The 20,644-nt window shown below is 37.0% G+C and overlaps 1 non-coding gene across 1 annotated transcript; it reads left to right on the top strand.

The window, feature by feature from the left end:
- The first annotated feature begins 14,328 nt into the window (after positions 1-14,328).
- Positions 14,329-14,435, top strand: LOC121210768 (small nucleolar RNA R71). Its single transcript, XR_005905883.1, has one exon. It is a non-coding gene; the product is annotated as a small nucleolar RNA R71 (small nucleolar RNA).
- Positions 14,436-20,644: the final 6,209 nt, after the last annotated feature.

Raw genomic sequence — 20,644 nt, 5'->3', positions numbered from 1 at the left:
AGAGCAGACTGAAGATAGCAAATCTTATTTCCCTGAAGTTGCAGTAGAACAGATTGAAGCTAAATAAACAGATCTTATCTCTCTGAAGTCGCGATAAGAGCAGATAAAAAACCTTATCCCACTAAGCTGCAGTGGAGCAGTGGAGCGGATTCAAGCAACAGAAGGCACTAGGCTGAACGATGTTACCTAAAGAAGAGAAGCACCAAAGAGGTCAAGACTCGACGTGGCCGGGCCAAACAGGTCTTTCTCGAGAGTCTTTGCTCTGTTCTTGGTACACGACAACAAGTAAAGAGGGGCAGCTGTACAAACCCATTTGGCTAGGGCCCAAATAACCCCCAAAACCCACTAAACCCACTAAGCCTAAAACCCAACAGTAGCCCAACTCAAACACAAAACAAAAAAAGGAACTAAAAAACCCTAGCCTAATCAGCTGCTGCCTCCCCGTGCTAGGTCTGCCACTGCCTGTCATATCTATCGCCACTCCACCGCCCAAGTTGCATCTGCAAACATTAATAAGAGTAGACAGAAAGCAAAAACAAAAGGATGTGAATGGCTATTTAAAGCCAGATCCAAAACCATTTGTACATTCGACATTTTGGTGAAAGAATAAACAATATTAGATTTTAAAAAACACAAGCAAAAACAAAGACTTTAGCAACATCAAAAGCAGGGAATAGCCCCATATCAGAGACCGGAGAACCAAAAACAGCAGAATCTAAAGTCTATTTTCTTTTTTCTTTTCGAATTTATTTACATATATTACCCCCATTTTTAATAAAACAATGCACATATATTAAATAAATAAAAACAATAATAAAAAAGAAGAGAAAAAATCACCTCCAGGCGATTTTCGGCCACCGTGTACTGTGGCCGGCATAGCGGACGACACGACGGCGACCGGTCTACTCCTCGCCGGATTCTGGATCGGTAGAAAGAAAAGAGAGAGATGGTTTAAGGGCCTTTTTCAGTTTTTTATTTATTTTGAAGGCTAAAATGAATTTTGTAACAAAAATTGGGCCTTATATACACTCACAAAACGGTAGCGTTTTGGGTGGGTGGTCTAAGTGCCGAAACGGCACCGTTTGGTGCTAGATCCGTGTGACCCGACCCGCCTTTTACAGGATCCGCGTGTTTTCTTCCCTAAGATGGATATTTACACGTTTGATCCTTCCCTTTTGCGTGGTCATTCAATTAGGCCATCTATGCCTTTCTTTGTTTTTAATTCGTCCCAGAAATTTGCACGTTATTGCAAATTAATCCACGTCTAAACGTAGCGTTGTGTGATTTGGTATATTTTCGGTTTTGATCCTCAATCATTTATGTGCATTTGTATTTTGATCCTTGGTTCAGTTTTTAATAGTTTGTTTTATTTAAAAATTATCCTTTCAATTTTGTTTTTTAATTAATTAAGTTTAGTTTGTGGTTTATATTCTTTAGGATCTAATTAGTTATTTATTTATGCATATATTTTTATATATTATGTACACATTATGTATATACATTCAATATTATCATTTCAATATGTATTTATATAAATGTTTCTTTAATATTATTATCTCTGTATTGTTACTATTATTATTACGCCTCCCATTATCACCACTATTGTATCATTACTTTTATAACATTTTTATATAATTATCTATACGCTATTACTTTTATACTAACTAACTCTACATATATATATATATTAGCGTATTTATTTATTTATATATATATCATTACTCTTATTTATATCGTTTTATCACCTAGTTATTTATATCCTTGTAAATTCTTTCAAACTTTAAATCATTCATTATTTGTATTATCATTATTTTTATTACTAACATATATATATATACTATGTAATTTTTATTATATTGCGTATACATTTTTTATATACTATGCATATGTATCTTTTAAATTTGTACTATCATTATTATGAATATATATTTCTACATTTCTTATTCCTTTTATCATTACGTATGTACTTTATTACCTACGTATACTGTTATATCATTATTATAGTTCCCGTCATCATTTTATTTTGCCATTATTTATTTATTTATTTATTTGGTTGCGCGTTCGATTACTTCATTTTCCTCACATATGTGTTTGCATTTGCTTAGCCACGTTATTGTATCATTTTTCATAACTGTTCATATTATCGTTTTTGACACTATCACACCAATCTTTCTGTTATTATACATATTAATACCCTAATTTGCTTTTATATTTTACTTTAAATCACGTTTTTCACTCAAAATATAATTCTCTCATAAAAATGATATTCCGTATTTGGTAATTCGAGATAATCGTGCCCTAACTTACTGGGCTTCGACTTTTCTCATTTAACCTAAATGCGAAACACTCTTTTAAATCACAATCCGAGTTTTGAAAATACTTATTCTCGGAGATGCGAGGTATCGTGCCCTAACTTACCGGGTATGACATCTTGTTAGCTTGAAATAAGATTTTCATAAGTAAAGGCAATATTCGGTGTTTAGAAATTCGAGGAAACGTGCCCTAACTTACTGGGCTTCGATTTTCCTCGTTTATCCTAACTAATCGAATATCCTTTTAAAAAAGGGGTTAAAATACACGAATTTTAAATAAAGGCAAGCTCATTCTCAAAGTTCGAGATGACCTGTCCTAACTTACTGGGCATGACATTTTATTACTTCGGGATGAGAGAGTCTTTAACATCCATTTTAATTTATTCAATCATTTTTAGAAATTAGCATTAATACAAAAAAGGATCGTACTTTTAATTCTTTCAAGTTTTCAAATCTTCGACACTAAGACATTAATTAATCAACTAGGTACCAATTTTGGGCGTACCAAGGGTGCTAATCCTTCCTCGTGCGTAACCGACTCCCGAACCCATTTTTCTGATTTTCGTAGACCAAAAATTATTGTTTTAGTAAATCTTAATTTTTATTAAAATGATTAATTTAAGGTGATTCGATCACACCTCATCAAAAAGGATTGGTGGCGACTCCCGTTCTTTCATTTTCAAATCCAAGTCGATTCCCGTCATTTTTCCAAAAAATGGTTACAACAGATTTCATGTGATTTTTTATCAGAGATTTGGGCACATCATTGGTACAGACGTAACACATTTTTTTCTTCAAGGTTTAAACCGAGAGATCTCTTTGGAAGAGGTAAACTTTACGAATATTGTTTTAATTCCAAAAGTCTCTAAAGCAGATATGATGTCTTTGTTTCGACCAATTAGTTTATGTTCTATTTTGTATAAGATAATTTCCAAAGTTATTGCAAATAGACTTAAACTTGTACTTTATCAGTGTATAGATGAGGCGCAAGGATTGTTTGTGTCAGGCCCCTTAATATCTGATAATGTTTTAATGGCTTATGAGGTTATTTATACTTTAAAGATGAGACGTAGAGGGAAGAAAGAATCATTTGCTCTCAAGTTTGATATAAGCAAAGCTTACCATAGAGTGGAGTTGGACTTTCTAAAAGGCATGATGAAGAAAATGGGTTTTGATGATAGATTGGTTGAGTTAGTGATGCATTTTGTTTCATCTGTATCTTTAGTAGTGAACATGAATAGTCTTTTAAGTGATCCTTTTCTTCCGGGATGGGGCTTCGACAATGACATCTGTTGAGCCCCTATTTTTACTATGTACGGAAAGCTTTTCTTCACTTTTATACTTGACTAGAGTAGAAGGCCAGTTAAAGGGAGTTAAAAGTTCGTAGAGGAAGCCCGATGGTGACATATCTTTTTTTCGCAGTTGATAGTATTGTTTTTGGGAATGCAAGTGAATGGAGGAGGATGGGTTCTACAAACCATTTTGAGTAAATATGGACAAGCCTCTGTTCAACAAATCAACTTTGAAAAGTCATTGATCTTTTTCAGCTTCAATGTCTCTGAAGAGGTGTGTAATCGGGTTCCATCTTGCTTGGGTGTTAGGAGAGCATTTTGCATGGAAAGATGTTTGGGCCTTCCAACAATGGTGGGTTGTAGGAAGAAAGAGGCATTTCAACATATTTGTGATCGTATGCGAAAAAAAGTTAATAATTGGGGGGCTCGTTTTTTATCTCAAGGACGGAAGGAGACTTTTTTGAAGGCCGTTTTACAACCTTACTTATTCTGTCTTGTTTCCTGCTTCCAAAATCTGTGTGTTCGGAGTTAGAGGGAATAATGAGTCGTTTTTGGTGGCAAAAAAGTTCGACTTGGAAAGGTATTCACTGGTGTAAATGGGCCGATCTTTGCCTATCTAAGGAGAGTGGTAGTATGGATTTTCGCGATTTGGCTAAGCTTAATATTGCCCTTTTAGCGAAACAGGGCTAGATGTTGATTATGAATCCAAATTCGCTAATTACTTGTATCTATAGCGCTAGATATTATCCAAATTCTACGTTTTGGAATGCGAGATTAGGATCTTACCCCTCCTATGCTTGGAAAAGTGTTTTTGCAATGCGAAAGGTACTGGAAGATGGTGTGGGATGGAAAATGGGATCTGGTACTCAAATTGCTATCTCGACCAATAGGTGGCTCCCTTGGTGGGCTAGTGGTCGAATCAAGAACACCAGAATCAATAATAGCTATAGTCAAGTATCAGAGTTAATTTATCACTCAAATCGAAGTTGGAAAGAATGGCTCATTACCAGCATTTTTCCCGAGGAGGCAGTGGCTATTTGTTGTATTCCTTTGTCTGAATGTGCTGAGGCTGATAATATTGTCTGGAGTGGTGAAACTTCTGGTGATTTTACAGTTCGGAATGGATATCAAGCTTTGAAAAACTCTCAAACTACAACTGATGATTTACAAGGAAACAAAACTCTATACAATAAGCTTTGGAGTCTACAAATTCCCCCTAAAGTTAAAATTGCTACTTGGCCCATTCTAAATAATCTCCATCCTACAGCGTGGAACCTATACAATAAAAGGATTGTGCCTACTCTGATATGTCTGAGATGTGGTGGTGAACCCGAAACCAATCTTCATGCTGTTATTAAGTGTGGCCCTGCACATGAGGTTTGGGATTTAGTAAAGATAAACTGGTCTGATGATGTTATTGAGGGTTTTTGGCAGTGGTTTTCCTCAATTTTTTTTTTTTGCTGATAGCAACGCAAGAAATTTTATCGCCCTTACGATTTGGGCTCTTTAGCATGCTCGGAACAAGTATGTTATGGAGGGTAAAGAACAAAGAGTCAGGGATATTAGCTCTAGAGTTTTTAGCCTTGTTAAATAAATGAAAGAGTTAAACCAGAAGTTACCTACTCCAAGAGATACTATGCTGCAACGATGACAACCTCCCTAGGATCCAGTGGCCAAATTAAATTTAGATGCAGCTTTCAAACCCTATATTCACCAATCCAGTTCGGGGTTTGTTATTAGAAATGATCTGGGACTAGTCATAGGCAGTGGGGTTATCATGAATGGTTATGTTTCTGATTCTTTTTCTGCTAAAGCCCTTGCATGTCTGCAAGCCATCAAATTTGCGGAAGAGATGGGCTTTCGACAGATTGAAGTCGAGGGCGAATCTCGCACTACAATCGCCAAAATTAAATAGGGAAAGCAGACAGATCAGAAATGGGTATTTTTGTGTCGGAAATGAAAAATAGGGCTACACATTTTATTCAAATATCTTTCCGTCATGTTGATTGCAGGGCGAATATGGTGGCTCATCTAATTGCCCAAGAAAGATTCAAGATATCTAATGATAGGTTTTGGGTGGAGGATGTATCTGAGGTGGCGATCGCAGTGGTGAACGGTAAGATTTTGACCTCGACACTGCCAGATTAAAGAATTACGAGTCTATTTTGCTCTTGGAAGCTGGAGTTTTAACATGCATAATTTGCTTTGGGGTTGAAGGGATGCACTTCTCTGGTTTTGATGTTACCGGGATTTTGTTCGTTTTTCCCCGAAGTGTCTTTGCTATCTTGTTTTTTTCTTTTACAATGAATGGGCCCAAAGCCCACAACCTTAATTAAATTGCATAAAAAATTACAAAAGGTTGTGAATATCACTAGGAATCCATCTCAAACGATTAGTTACAACATTTAGACAAAGATCATTTACAAAGAAAATTAGCCACTTTATTACCACCCGATTCACCCATTTGACTTTGGCCTTCGAGAAAGAATTGAGCTTCTCACGAACATCCTTAACGTGGTAGCCAAAAATAGTAATATCATCTTTGTGCTTACAAAGGCGGTTGACAATACAAGCACAATCCATTTCGAAGATAACCTTGTTGAGATAAAAAGACTGAGCAAGCCGAATGCCTACATAGAGAGTATCCAATTTCGCCCACTCGGGGCTAACAACCTTTTCAATGAAGATCGCTATACCATAAAGAACAAAGCCATCTGAATCTCTAAGGATAATGCCCAAGCCCGTTCTATTATCTTTCACGGAGGTATCAACGTTCACTTTGGCAACACCCTCCGGAGCTTTTTCCCATTTGCAATCTCTAGGAACCTGAGGTAAAATTGGCCGAAGGGAGAAATTATGAATCCAAAAGTCATCATTGAGATGGGCAGGCTCTTTCCTATATCACGCGAGCATCCTCCTCATTACCACCAAAAGTGGCATTATTTTTGTTGTTCCAAATATTCCAAAGGGTAGTAATGAAATCCTCAAAAGCTTTTTTGTCTAAAGGACACATAGAGTCTTCGAGCCAATCAATACAAAACTCATATTTTGTAGTCAACAATCTATTATCGAGACACCCGAATAAATGCATCTCGAGCTTTAGGGCAATTTCTTAATGCGTGAATCACCGTTTGTCACTACCCTTACATCTTGAGTAACCCCAAACAACGTTATGCTTCATGGTAGAGATCTTGACATTTGTTAGGAGCAACTTGTGCCCAATCCGCCATGCAAAAACACAAATTTTTAGAAGGACTGTCAACTTCCAAATGAGCTTCCAAAAGAACTTATGCGACCGAACCCAACACTTTTAAGGAGTAACCAAGAATATGTCGATTTCTTCGTGTATATGCCATGGACATTATGGAACCACACCATTCTATCATTCGGGCCATGAGGGAGGATCGGAATATTACAAATCTGGCTAGCCATGAAATCCGCGTACAAAACACAAATACGTTTCACGTTCCACCCACCATTAGTAGGGAACCAAAGGTCACAGACGTAAGTTTCTGGGAGAGAATTGGAGGGAAGGAGAAGTGCATCGCCATCAAAGCCCTCGAGGCCCCACCTATCCTTGCCAATCCAGATGCTATAGCCATCTCCTACATGCCAACCAAACCCCTTCTCAAGAGTTTTTAAGACCCCCGTTAAGGTTGACAATGTGAAGGAAGGTTTATCAACCTTTTTGGGATGGAATAAGTCACGGTCTGGGAAATATTTTAAACTGAGAACTTGAAAACACAAAGTGTCCCTCTACGATATGAGCCTCCACACTTGTCAACCTAACAGAGCCAAGTAGTTGAAAATAATACAAAGGATGATTAACAGAAAGTTTATGCAAATGGCAGTGAGTACAAATAATAATAAGTAAAATAGAAATAAATAGTAGAAATTTAATATACTAATAATGATAAGAAGAAGTAAATAAAATAAAATAAAATAAATATGAAATAACATAAAAGAGAAAATGGTAAAAGGGTATAAAAACCGAAGGTGGAGGAGGCGGTGGTTGGAGGTTCGACGGTCGCCGGGGTAGGGGGCAGGCTGGGGTGTGGACTGGTAGAGGGCGAGTGTGAGTGAGATGGAGGTGTTGGTAGTTTTGGTGCGAATGGGTTAGGGGAAACAAAGGGGTTCGGGTGTGGCAGGCGGTGGGGGTGGAAGTCACCGGTTAGTCGGAGATGGAGTGAGAGGGAGCTGCGGCTGCGGCTGGTTGGGAGGGTGTGAGGAGAAAGAAGACAAAAGTAAAAACAAAAATTAAGTTTTGGGGGGGTTAAATGGGACACAGTCGTGTGAGGCCTGTGTTGGGCCACACGACCGTGTCACACGCCCGCGTGGCTCATGGTTAGCCCGTATTCATCCCAAAAATTAAATGCTCATACGTCAAACGGCCTCGGACACACCCGTGTCTCCAGGCCGTATACTAAGTGCTTCGTTTCTCCCACGCCTGTGTGATTTTCCCCACGTCCGTGTACCCTTCCACACGCCCGTGTTGTCCGGTCGTGTCTCGCACATGGCCTTGTACTATCCCCATGTCCCTTTGTAACCTGTTTAAAATTCAAAAAATTAAGCTCTAGGTTTTACACGGTCAAGGACACGGCCGTATATCCTGGACGTATGCTTCACACGGCCGTGTCGCACGGCCATGTGGCTTGAGTTTGTAGTCGTGTGTATGTCGATAGTTGGGGATTTTTAGCCCTATTTCTACTCGGCCAAAAACTTGATGATTGTTTTGTGAACACTAAACTAGACTACGATCATGACTAAGGCAAGCACACCTATCGAATGGTAGTATAGTTATGGTGAGTCCAGAATATCGTATCCACAAGGACTAAAAGTACTAGTATTAACTTTCTTTCTATTATTTGTTTTAATCTAAATTTAACTAACTAATTAATTAATGAACGCGACAGAGAGCAAAGAAAGTAATCGAATAAACCAATAATAAAGACAATACCCAAGGAATAATCTACCTAGACTTCACTTATTATTCCGATTCTGAATCTAGCGACTTATTCACTTGTCTTGATCCGTAGAAATCCCTAAATTATGTTAATATCTCTTTCAAGACTAAAACAACTGACTCTTGGTTGATTAATTGAAATCTCTTTCTAATTAAAACCCCTATTGTCACATTAACTCAATCTGTGGATTCCCTTATTAGATTTGACTCTAATTCGATAGATTTATGTCGCCCTATTTCTAGGGTTGCATGTAACTCCGCTTAATTATGTGAGATCTTCTCTTAAAGAGGGACTTTTGCTCCACTGAATAAGCACATCAACTTGAATTAATATCCTGAAAATATTAAAACAAGAACTAATAAAACATAATCAAGAACAAGAACAAGTATTTATTATTAAATTCAGAATATCAAATAATAAGATCCGTCTTAGTTTCATCCTCCCTAGGTATTTAGGGAGTTTAGTTCATAATGTAGTAGGAAGACATCTCAAAAATAGGAAAACAATAAAACATAAAGAAACCCAAAAACTTCGAGAGAGAAATTGGAGGGAGATTTTCAGTCTTGAAGGAGATCCTGCTTCTGAGCTGAATCCATTGGCGTTCTTTGAGTAATCCCTGTGTTCTACTCTGTGTCCCCCTTTGATCCTCTTTTAGGGTGTTTATATAGACTTTGGAATGCTTCAAAACCTTAAAAATTAGCCTTTTCCGAGTAGAATTAGACCTGGGCTCGATAGGGACACAGTCGTGTGGCACGCCCGTGTGATGGTGCTCAGGCCGTGTGTAATTCTGGCATGGTTTTAAGTCTACACGGCCATGACACACGGGCGTGTGGATTAATTGTGTGGAAGTGTCAAGGCCGTGTGAAGCACTGAAATAAACCCATTTTGTCTGTTTTTGGCCTTTTTCTTGCACTTTTCGCTTTCCTATGCTCATCTGGATATAAAACATGAAATTAAAGGATTAGTATTATCAAATCCACTAAATCTTATGATAAATCATCGAAAAATATGCCAAGCATGGGATTAAAATATGTTACTTTTGAGGTTTATCAAATATCCCCACACTTAAGCATTTGCTTGTCCTCAAGCAAAATCCTCAACTCACAATTAAAATTAATTCTTCTCAACTTATAATTCTTATCAAATAATGTTTCGAAATAATTCACAACTAATTATATGTTGAGAATTCAACTAAAAGAATATCAAAGTTTCAAACAATCCAAGTTGAGCATTTTAATCATAAAATCATAGGTATTTCCCTTTATCTAAATAATTACCCTTTAATTCCAAATCGACAAGAGTTGATATCCTCACTAAAGATTCACTCAAATCACTCAAAGTGTTTCAGGTTCAACAATTAAGTATTCAATAGTCAAACATGAAAAGTTATTACCATAGGCTTGCATGAAAATAAAATCTCCACCACTATAAATGAGATGATACACAAATCAAAAGGTCTTTAGCAGGGTTATAATGGGCTTGGGTTAAAGGTGTGGATAAAGGCTGAAAAAGAAGGTTAGAACCGAGATCGAATTGATAAATTACCTAACTAGAAAAATAAACTAACACTAAATAATTACATCAATTGAAAAGATAAACATGAGCTTCTTCTCAGAATATGAAATTCAATACTTAAGCTTAAAACAAAGAGCCAATAATAATCAACATGTATGTATTTTTTTTGAATGAATGAATAATAATGAGATAAAATTATACAACTAAAAAAAATAAAAGAACATTGTTAGGTAATTAACCAAATTAAATCTTGACAAAAAGGGAGTCAATAAAATTGAAAACATTCTCAACGAATCAAAAAGCATGATGTAAGGGTTAATATTTAGGGTAAATTAAGAAACAGTTTTTAAGCTCAAAAGGGTTCACTAAGGGTTAATTATGAAGATAGGCTTTTTGTGGAGTAAGTGGGTTAAAACCTAGGTGCCTTTATCATCTCAGTATATCAAATCAAAGGTGTGGTCTTGACATCTATAATCGAAGCAAGTTCTAGAATAACAATTCAATATTGACACACTCATAACCAATAATAAAGTGAGCACGAAAAAATGTATGCTGTAAAGGCTCAAAATCTCACAAAAATTATGGCTTTTGATGTCAATCTTGTAAATTTCAAACTTCAAGATAATACCTCAATTTAGGGAAACAACCTAAAAAAATTTAATTCTGAAAAATAGAATTGTCAAGCTTGATTCTCTAGTATCTTAAAGTTTAAACCATCAATGCACAAGTATCTATGAATTTAATCTAAAACATATCAATGAAAATCACAAATTAATAAGAGTTCATTCTAAAAGTAATATGAGCAAATTACTTAAACACAAGGCATAAGTCAGGGATTTTCAAATAATCATATAAATAACCTCCCCACACTTAAGATATACATTGTCCTTAATGTACAAACAAATATAAATCATAATAGAAACAAAATATCATAAGAGAGGGAGATAATTGAAACTGCCCTGAATGGTGGATGAATTTCTCAGAATAGTGAAAAGCGGAATTGGAGATAATTGTAGGGGTAGTGTAAAATTCTGAGCAACTGATAAGAAAATAAACACAATGCTTGAAGAAGATTAAAGGGTTACTCGTTAAGAAACAACCAAAATAATTAATATAAAGTTCAAAATAGGAAAGCAAAGTAAACATAAAAAGAAAAATAAAAGTGAAAATAAAAATAAAGTAAAAGCTAAAAAATAAAGATAAACATAAACATAAAAATAGTCGGACTCAATGGTCTTCATCATCAGTAAAACTAATTATAGATATGACTAAATAAATAAATAGGTAAGTAAGTAAAAGGAAATAATAATAATAACACTAATACTAATGATAATAAAAAGATTAATAAAAATTAATAAAATAATAAAACTAATAGGATAATAGGTAAAAAGGAAAGAAGAAGAACTGACGGTGGTAGAAAGGTTTGGAGAGGTGCATAATCGGTGGTTAAATGGTGGAAGGGGCCGTGCGACGGGGTGATACGTCGGTTGGTGTGGGGGGGAAAGAGGAAGGGGAAATGGGGTTTGGCTGAAGGAGGGGAAGTTGTGGGTAAAGAGGAAAGGGGAAAAGAAAGGGAGGAAGTCTCGGATGGGGGTGAGGCTTGGTTGGTTGGAGGGGGTGTGTGGATGAGGAGGAAAGAGGACGGTGAGGGTGATGGGGCGATGGTGGCTGGAGTAGAGGAAAGGGGAGCGGCAGCTAGGGTTGATTTTGAGTGAAGAAGAAGATGAAAAAGGAATTAGGGGTTAGGGGTTAGGGCTTTTAAGGTGACACGGTTGTGTAATGGTCCATGTTGGGCCACACGGCCGTGTCACACGCCCGTGTGTTTAGAATTCCAGCCCGTGTTTGTTGAGGAAAATAATGGCCCACTCGTCACACGGCTGTGTGCTTCGTTGTTCGCTTCTCCCACCCCTGTGTGGTCTCTCACATGCCCGTGTGTCTGCACAAACGATCGTGTGCCTTACCCGTAGAGCTCTCTGACTTATTTAAAATTTGAAAATTTAGCTCCAGTTTTGACACGGCCTAGGACACGCTCGTGTGTCCAGGCCGTATGAGCATACTGTTTAATTCTTGTTAGAGCATACGGCCTGGGACATGCCTGTGTGTACAGGCCGTGTGGGTCAAAAAACCTGCATTTAACCATGAAAAATAGATAAAAAATGAATTAGTTAGTGGTGTTAGTGCTCGGGTTGCCTCCTGAGAAGCGCTTATTTAGAGTCTAAGCTCGACTTACCTTGTATTCACATGGTCACAGTGGATCATGGAGTCGAAACTCCTCTTTCTCGTTGTCAATTCCTTTATTTAAATAAGGTTTAAGTCGACTACTATTTACCTTAAAAGTGCCAAAATGTGAATGAGTTACCTCGACTGTACTGTATGGAAAGACATTGAGTACCGTAAAAGGAGTCGCTCCGTTTGCGTTGAGCTTCATATTGATAATTCGAGGGTCCTTTTTATCTAACCAGACTCGATCTCCTACCTTGAATTGGTTCGTCTCATCTTTATGCGCCATGGTTTTGTTTTGATTTGGCCTTGTGTATTTTTGGTTCCTCCTTGACATGTGTCCGCCATTTATCTAGTTCTTCTATCTGAAGCCTTCATTCTTCATGAACTATTCTAATGTTATTGAATGAACTAGAACGTGGCCCATTTGTATTAATTGAAAATTTTTTCTGCAAAGAGGGTTAAACCACATGAGTAGTCTTATTATCAGGATTTAGACAATTACCTTCATCACTCGATGTCTTGACCGGATTTCGAGCCTGAAGAGTGATTGTTTTGTCACCTACACGAAGTGTTAGTTCACCTGTACCAACATTTATGATAGTTCTAGCAGTTGCTAAAAATGGCCGACCTAGAATTAAAGGTTAGTCACTATCTTCATCCATGTCTAAAACAATAAAGTCGACTGGGAATATAAATTTATCAATCTTAACGAGTACATCCTCAATAGTACCTCTAGGAAACCTAATAGTTTTATCTACTAGTTGTATACTCATCCTAGTTTGTTTAGGTTTCCCAAGACCTAGTTGTTGAAACATTTTATAAGGTATGACATTTATACTTGCCCCTAAATCGGCTAAAGCATTATCAACATTTAAACTACGAATTAAACAAAGAATAGTAAAACTCCCTAGATCTTTTAACTTGTTGGGTAATTTATTTTGTAGAATCGCTGAGCAAACTGGATTTAACTCTACATGCGACGAATCATCTAGCTTCCGTTTGTTTGCCAGAAGCTCTTTTAAAAATTTAACCGAGTTGGGCATCTGCGAAAGAGCTTCAATAAATGGTTAGTTAATATGTAACTTTTTTAAAATGTTAAGAAATTTACCGAATTGTTCGTCTGTGCGGTCTTTCTTTGTCACTTTAGGGTATAGCATGCGAGGTGTATATTCTCTGCTCACCAGTTTCTATTTAATATGGCTTTCACCCACCTTATTTTGACTTACCACTGTTTCTTGCCTTGGATCTAGTTTGGACTCAACTAACCCTTCTTCATGTTGAATAGTAATCACATGAAACTGCTCTCTTGGGTTAGTCTCAGTGTTGCTAGGCAAGCTACCTTGTGGTCTATCTGAGATCAGCTTAGCAAGCTGACCTATTTGAGTCTTGAGACCTTGAATTGATGCTTGCTGATTTTTAAGCACTGTTTTGGTGTTTTGGAAACGTATTTTTGACACTGAAATGATTTTCGTTAGCATCTCCTTAAGGTTTAGATTTTTTTCCTGCTGGTAAGGTGGTTGAAAGCCTGGAGGGGGTTGTGGTCTTTGATTGCCTTGACCACCCCAAGAGAAGTTGGGATGGTTCCTCCAACCTGTATTGTAAGTATTACTATAAGGGTTATTCTGAGGTCTAGAATTGTTACCCATATAGTTGACTTGTTCGTTCGTAGTGTTGGGGTCGTAGGCTAGGCATTCTGTATTATTCATTCCTTCTTCACTTGTGTTACACTGCATCACTGGATGTACCTGTGTAGAGACACATAAACTATCAATCATTTTATTTAAAAGCTCTATCTGGTTTGATAATATAGTGACCGTGTCGAGGTTGAAAACACCGGCAGCTTTATTAGGCTTTGTCCTTATAACTTGCCATTGATAGTTATTCAGTGACATCTCTTCAATAAATTCATAAGCCTTCTCGAGTGTTTTTTTATTTAGGGTTCCGCCGGTGGCTGCATCGATCAGTTGTCTAGTTGAGGGGTTCAGACCATTGTAGAAAGTCAGAACCTATAGCCATAAAGGTAACCCATGGTGAGGCCACCTTCTCAATAAGTCATTATATCTCTCCCATGCATTGTAAAGAGTTTCTAAATCCATCTGCACAAAAGAAGAGGTATCATCCCTCAACTTCGCCGTTTTAGCCGGCGGAAAATATTTTAGTAAAAACTTCTCAATCATTTGATCCCAAGTAGCGATGGATCATTGTGGTAAGGAGTTCAACCACTGCTTGGCCTTATTTCTCAACGAGAAGGGAAATAATCATAGGCGAATGGCATCGTCAGAAATGCTATTTATCTTGAAAGTATCACAGAACTCTAAGAAGTTGGCCAAATGAGTATTTGGGTCTTCATCCTGCAAACCATCAAACTGAACAAACTGTTGAATCATTTGTATAGTGTTGGGTTTCAGTTCAAAATTATTTGCAGCAATTTTAAGGTCTAACAATACTCGATTCAGCCCATACTAAATTAGGCTTAGCATAGTCGTACATAGTACGAGGAGCAGGATTCTAATTTACTGGATTCGCGGCAACTACCGGAGGTAGTCAATTATTATGTTTTTCAGCCATTTCCTTGGTAGTATTGGTATCATCCTCGTGCTCTTCCTCTATATATTGTAGGCTTCACCTTATTTCTATATGGTTTTTGCCAGCTGTGCTTTCAATTTCGCTGTCTAAAAGTAGAGGTCCTGACGGGTTTCTTCTAGTCATAAACTATAAAAACCTGTCAGAAGAAAATAAAAGAAAAATTAGTAATTAAAATAAAAATAGAAATAAAAATAAATTTCAATAAAAATAAAAATGGCTAAAGTAATAAAAATTAAGCGTTCCTAATATCTTAGTCCCTGGAAACGGCGTCAAAAACTTGATGATCATTTTATGAACACTAAACTAGACTACGATCATGACTAAGGCAAGCGCACCTATCGAATGGTAGTATAGTTATGGTGAGTCCAAAATATCATATCCACAAGGACTAAAAGTACTAGTATTAACTTTCTTTCTATTATTTAACCTAAAATATAAGGGATTTGTTTTAATCTAAATTTAACTAACTAATTAATTAATGAACGCGACTAAGAGTGAAGAAAGTAATCGAATAAACCAATGATAAAGACAATACCCAAGGAAGAATCTACCTAGACTTCACTTATTATATCAATTCTGAATCTAACGATTTATTCACTTGCCTTGATCTGTAGAAATCCCTAAATTATGTTAATATCTCTTTCGAGACTAAAAACAACTGACTCTAGGTTGATTAATTGAAATCTCTTTCTAATTAAAACCCCTATTGTCTCATTAACTCAATCTGTGGATTCCCTTATTAGATTTGACTCTAATTCGACAAATTTATGTCGCCCTATTTCTACAGTTGCATGCAACTCCGCTTAATTATGTGAGATCTTCTCTTAAACAGGGACTTTTGCTCCACTGAATAAGCACATCAACTGGAATTAATATCCTGAAAATATTAACACAAGAATTAAGAAAATATAATCAAGAACAAGAACAAGTATTTATCATTAAATTCAGAATATTAAATAATAAAATCCGTCTTAGGTTTCATCCTCCCTAGGTATTTAGGGAGTTTAGTTCATAATGTAGTAGGAAGACATCTCAAAAATAGAAAAACAACAAAAAATAAAGAAACCCAAAAACTTCAAGAGAGAAATTGGAGGGAGATCTTCAGTCTTGAAGGAGATCCTGCTTCTGAGCTGAATCCGTTGGCGTTCTTAAAGTAATTCTAGTGTTCTACTCTGTGACCCCCTTTGATCCTTTTCAAGGGTGTTTATACAGACTTTGGAATGCTTCAGAACCCTAAAAATTAGCATTTTCGAAGTAGAATTAGACTTGGGTTCGACAGGGACACGACTGTGTGGCATGCCCGTGTGATGGTGCTCAGGCCGTGTGTAATTCTGACATGGTTTTAAGTCGACACGGCCATGACATACAGCGTATGAACTAACCGTGTGTCTCACACGAGTGTGTGGATTAACCGTGTGAAAGTGTCAAGGCCGTGTAAAGCACTGAAATAAACCCATTTTGTCTGTTTTTGGCCTTTTTCTTGCACTTTTCGCTTTCCTATGCTCATCTGGATATAAAACATGAAATTAAAGATTAAGAGCATCAAATCCACTAAATCTTATGATAAATCATCAAAAAATATGCCAAGCATGGGATTAAAATATGTTACGTTTGATGTGTATCAACCATCCACAAAGAACTTGACTCATTGACCACTTCTTTTGCATCTCATCAACAAATGCTTCAAGAAATTTTGAATTGTCTTCTTACCTCCCCACCGACTTCTACCTCTAAATTTGTTCACAGTCTTTAGTCGAATCAGAGTTCGACTCCCTTGGGCAGTCATAAACTAGCTCTGATTCAATTTGCCCGCTTCTCTGGAGAGAACCCTGATAGATGAGTCTTACAAGCCGGCTGCTATTTCTCTTTCTACAACATCCATTAACACGACCTACTAACTATTGCTTCTTTTTATTTGGATGACGCAGCTGCTGAATGGTATGACTGGATGTACTGTAATAAATAGCTAGCTGGCTGGTCTCATTTCACTTTAGCCATCACTAAAAGATTCTAACCTCGTGATTTGGAATCCTCGAAAAGCCAACTTGCCGAACTACAAAAACCACCATAATCAGTGACTATCGTACTCGCTTTGAGGCCATCATGAATCGAACCATGTTTTTTCCACCTCTCTTTCTGGTGTATTGTTTTATTTCAAGGCTCTGACCAGATCTTAAAACTACCGTACTCATCCACAAACCAATTGAGCTTGAGGATGCCATTGGGCTTGCCCAATTGCATGAGCAACATTTTGCTTTGGAAAAGGGATTTATCAAACCCACATTGGGCCATGGTAGGCCTATTTTGGCTACTTCCAAAATAGTTCCATCATCTGTTACTTCTGTTCCCAATACTTCTACGCCGACTAATATCGTCACACTCTCCGGTGGTGCCAAGGTTCCCTTTTGTCGTCTTTCTCCGACTGGGGCCGCTCACCGTTGATCTCAGGGTCTTTGCTACCACTATGATGAAAAGAATTCTTGGGATCATAAATACAAGTCCAAACCACAACTCTTCTTCGATGATAAACGTGGTACCCAACCTTCTAACCCTCATGAACCACAAAAGATTGATGCCTCACATGATTCCTCCATTGATCACCAACAAGTTCAAGAGCTTCTCACAGCCTCTGTAATTTTTTATAATGCACTCGTCACTGGTTGTTCCACCACCACCCTTCATTTTACAGGCCACGTAAATGGTAAATCGGTACAAATACCTTTAGATAGGGGTAGCACCCACAATTTCGTCCAGACTCGGGTGGCCACTTTTTTGCACTTACTGATTAAAGCGACTCCTCAATTTGAAGTACTCGTTAGAAATGGTGATAAATTGCAATGTACGTGTATTTGTCAATAGATTCCACTAGTGATCCAAGGCCAAGAAATTCATGTCGATTTTTATGTTTTACCCCTCAAGGGTTGGGATATGGTCTTTGGCATTGAATGGCTTGCAACCCTCGAGCCAGTTATCACAAACTACGCCACTACTCAATTTCAGTTCACATACAACAACAAAATGATCTGTTGGCAAGGCGACAAGTCTTCAACTATTCATTAGGTTTTATACAACTGCCTTCGATGCATGGTCCAAACACAACCCATTACTGAGTATTTTCGACTAGAATTACTTTCCCTTACAACTGTTTTACCCTTTCCATATCCGAATGATCTTGAGACCCTCTTGACCACTTTCTCAGATGTATTCACAAAACCTATGGGTCTTCCACTTGTTCATTCTCATGATCACACTATTAATCTACTTCTATAGACAGGCCCAGTCCAAGTTTGCCCTTATCGATATCCTCATTTCCAGAAGCGAGAAATGGAAAACTTAGTATAGGAGATGTTACAGGATGGTATCATTCGACCCAGTACAAGTCCATTTTCCTCTCCCATTTTGTTGGTGAGTAAAAAAGATGGTACTTGGCATTTTTATTTTGACTATCGTGCACTAAACATTGTCACCATTAAAGATCGATTCCCTATTCCATCAGTAGATGAACTGTTTGATGAACTCCATGGGGCTTTCTATTTCTCCAAATTAGATTTGTTAGCGAGTTATCATTAGATCCGAATCAAAACAGGTGATGAACACAAAAAAATATTTCGTACTCATGACAGCCACTACAAATTTCTAGTAATTCCATTCAGCCTCACCAGCGCACCATTCACATTCCAGCGATTAACAAATGATGTTTTCTGATAAGTCGTAATTTATACATATTTTTATCCCATGCTTAGCACATTTTCAGATGAATTATCATCAGACTTATGGAATTTGATGCTCCTAATCCTTTAATTTCATATCTTATACTTAAGTGAGCATAGGAAAGTAAAAATAGTGAGAAACGAGCCAAAAACGGAGAAAATGGGCCAACGTGGGAAATCAACATGGCCTGGACATCCTCACACGGCTAGACCACACGCTCGTGTCTATTTAACAGTCTTGAATACGGATTGAAGCACTTGCACACGACCATGGCACATGGCAGTGTCCTTGTCAAGCCCAAGTCTAATTCTATTCGGAAAAAGGGCAATTTTGAGGGTTTTGAAGCATTCTAAAGCTTTCTTAAACACCCTAGAAGAGGATTAAAAAGACACACATAGTAGGAAGTAAGGAATTACTCGAAGAAAGCTGATTGATCCATCTCAGAAGCCGGATTCTCCTTCAAGACTGAAGATCTCCCTTCAATTTCCTTCAGGGGTTTTTGGGTTTTCTTTATGTTTTATCAATATTATTCTTCTGAGATGTTTTCTTTTACAATTATGAACTAAATCCCCTAAATACCTAAGGGGTTGAAACCTAAGACAGATCTTGTTAATATTTTCTGAATTATATGATAAATACTTGATTTGTTCTTAATTATGTTCTTAACTCTTATTTTAATATTCTAGGATATTAATTCAAGTATTGATGTGCTTATCCAAAGGAGTAAAATTCCTTGTTTAAGAGTAGATCATTCATAATTAAGCGGAGTTGTATGCAATCCTATAGATAGGATGACATAAATCTACCAGATTAGAGTCAAATTTAATAAGGGAATCCATAGATCGAGTTAATGCAACACTAGGGGTTTTAATTAGAAAGAGATTTCAATTAATCAACCTAGGGTTAGACATTGTTAGTCTCGAGAGGGTTAATAATATAAATTAGGGATTTCTACGAATCAAGTTAAGTGAATAAATTGTCTAGTTTAGAGTCGAATAACAAGTGAAGTCTGGGTCGATTCTTCCTTGGGTGTTGTCTAAATAAATCAGATTTCCCAGAAGTTTTTCCCCAATTTACTTTCTGTACATTCTTAGTTTAATTAATTAGTTTAGATAAAACAAATCCCCTTATTTTTAAGCTAGATAATAAAAAGAAGGTTACTACTAGTACTTTTAGTTCCTGTGGGTTCGACTCTTGCTATAAACTATACTATTGTTCGATAGGTGCGCTTGCCTTTATCGTGATAATAGTTAGTTTCAAAGTACGATCAATCATAAATATTAAAACTTATCACGAATCAGTCAATTAAGTTTTTGGTACTGTTGCTGGGGAGCTAAGATATTAGGAACGCTTAATTTTTATTACTTTAGCCATTATTATTATTATTTTTATTTAATTTTGTTTTTATTTTAATTAATAAAATTTTCTTTTACTTTCTTCTGACAGGTTTTCATAGTTTATGACTAGAAGAAACCCATCGCAACCTTTACTTTTTGATAGTGAAATTGAAAGTACAGCTCACAGAAACTGAAGAGAAATAATGAGAAGCCTACAATACATAGAGGAAGGGCAAGAGGACGATATCCATACTACAAACGAGGAGATGGCTGATAATCAGAATAATCTGCTACATCCTGCGATTGCTGCTGATCCAGTAAATCAGAATCCTGCTCCATATACTATGTATGATTATTCTAAACCTATGTTAACAGGAGCTGAATCGAGTATAGTTAGGCCTGCTGTTGTTGCAAATACTTTTGAACTGAAACCTAACACGATTCAAATGATACAACAGTTTGTTCAGTCTGATGGTTTGCAGGACGAGGACCCAAATACTCATTTGGTAAATTTTCTGGAGCTCTGCAACACATTTAAGATTAATGGCATTTCTGATGATGCCATTCGCCTTCGGTTGTTTCCCTTTTCACTGAGGAATAAGGCTAAACAGTGGTTGAACTCGTTACCACGAGGGTCAATCACTACTTGGGAACAAATGACTGAAAAATTCTTACTTAAATATTTTCTGTCGGCTAAAATGGCT

This window comes from Gossypium hirsutum, chromosome A11, assembly GCF_007990345.1.
Source record: "Gossypium hirsutum isolate 1008001.06 chromosome A11, Gossypium_hirsutum_v2.1, whole genome shotgun sequence".
Classification (NCBI taxonomy): domain Eukaryota; kingdom Viridiplantae; phylum Streptophyta; class Magnoliopsida; order Malvales; family Malvaceae; genus Gossypium; species Gossypium hirsutum.
The sequence above is the reverse complement of the archived record's forward strand: the minus strand, read 5'-3'. Positions and strand labels throughout refer to the sequence as shown.